Source organism: Physeter macrocephalus, chromosome 3 (assembly GCF_002837175.3).
Source record: "Physeter macrocephalus isolate SW-GA chromosome 3, ASM283717v5, whole genome shotgun sequence".
Lineage (NCBI taxonomy): Eukaryota > Metazoa > Chordata > Mammalia > Artiodactyla > Physeteridae > Physeter > Physeter macrocephalus.
This window is the reverse complement of record NC_041216.1, coordinates 17884530-17885961: the sequence shown is the minus strand read 5'-3', so window position 1 is coordinate 17885961 and position 1432 is coordinate 17884530. Positions and strand designations below refer to the sequence as shown.

At 51.3% G+C, this 1432-nt stretch overlaps 1 long non-coding RNA gene across 1 annotated transcript in view; it reads right to left on the bottom strand.

The window, feature by feature from the left end:
• The window catches only part of LOC114484968 (uncharacterized), a 10708-nt gene extending 9697 nt beyond the window's left edge, over positions 1–1011 (bottom strand). The window contains exon 1 of the long non-coding RNA XR_003678389.1: positions 921–1011. This is a non-coding gene — a long non-coding RNA (uncharacterized lncRNA). The remainder of the gene's footprint in view (positions 1–920) is intronic.
• Positions 1012–1432: the final 421 nt, after the last annotated feature.

The window sequence follows — 1432 nt, the reverse complement described above, 5'->3', positions numbered from 1 at the left end:
GTCCGGGAAGATCCCACGTGCCGTGGAGCGGCTGGGCCCGTGAGCCATGGCTGCTGAGCCTGCGCGTCCGGAGCCTGTGCTCCGCAACGGGAGAGGCCACAACAGTGAGAGGCCCGCGTACCGCAAAAGAAAAAAAAAAAAAATCACTTGGGGTGATTGTGGGAAAAGTCCTATTCCTAAGTGGTACCCAGGGAGGTATATAGCCTAGGAAGTGTATGAGGTGGGTGATGGAAGTATTCTTTACAATGATCTGGGAGGTGTTTATAGTTTAAAGTGTATATATGTATGGGATTTCCCTGGTGGTCCAGTGGTTAAGAATCCACCTCCCAATGCAGGGGATGCGGGTTCAATCCCTGGTTGAGGAACTAAGATCCCACGTGCCACAACTATTGAGCTCTCGCGCCTCAAGGAGAGAGCCCACGCACCACAACTAGGGAGAGAGAATACCCGCACACCACAACTAGAGAGAAGCCTGTGTGCCACAACGAAGAGCCCATGTGCTGCAACTAAGACCCAACACAGCCTAAAGAAGGAAAGAAAATAAAGAAAAATTAAAAAAAAAAAAAACTTAAAAAAAAAAGTGTATATATGTAAAAATTCATCCAGGGGCTAATAACCCCTACCCTGCCCATATTGTTAGGTGTGATAAAGGTCTGAGGAGATTTAAGGGAGTGTTGAGAAGGAGAAGGTGTCATGATGTGGCTGTATTCAAAGTTTAAAAGAGATTAAAGAGACAGAACAACCCCTCGCCCCTAATTAATTCCCAGCCCCACCTCCCCCCAGAACTTCTCAGTCAGAATCTCCCAGGGCAGGGCCTGGAAAGTCATCCTATGAGCAGATTAGTTTGGGAAGCATTGCCTTAGACATTATCCCATTGCCCAGAGAGGAGGACTAAGGCCTAAAGAAGAGGAAAGACTTACCCCAGGCCTCCCAGCTCCTACTCCCCGTGGACACATACAGGGAACAGTCAGAACCAGCTTGGAGCCAGTGCCCTCTGGGCTGTCAGCTGCGCCTTCTTGGCTCTTTCAAGGAGTTGTGGCTGAAGAGATGGGCTGAATGTTCCTTGTACTTCGGGGGGGGTGGCGTGAGGAATGGGAGGGGAGTTGGAGGGCGTCCTGCAACATCAAACTGGGCTGCAGCAGCTGCTTGGGGAGGGACTGCCACTAAAGATCATCCCAGGAACATCCCACCTGCAGGGTCAGAGAGAGGGAACATAGAACCGCTCTCTCAGCCAAGCCCAGCGTCTCTGGCAAGCCTTGCTGGCCAGGACTCTATTCATTCACTGATGGAAGTTATTTATGGCTGCCATAAAGCAGCCTCTGGGTGAAGGGCTCTGGAAGGAAGTGTGCTGGTCAGAGTAGGCTGCAGGTCAGACCCAAGGAGGAACTTCCCCAGAGGGCGGTATGCCAGGTGCTGGCATAGAGCAAGGCTC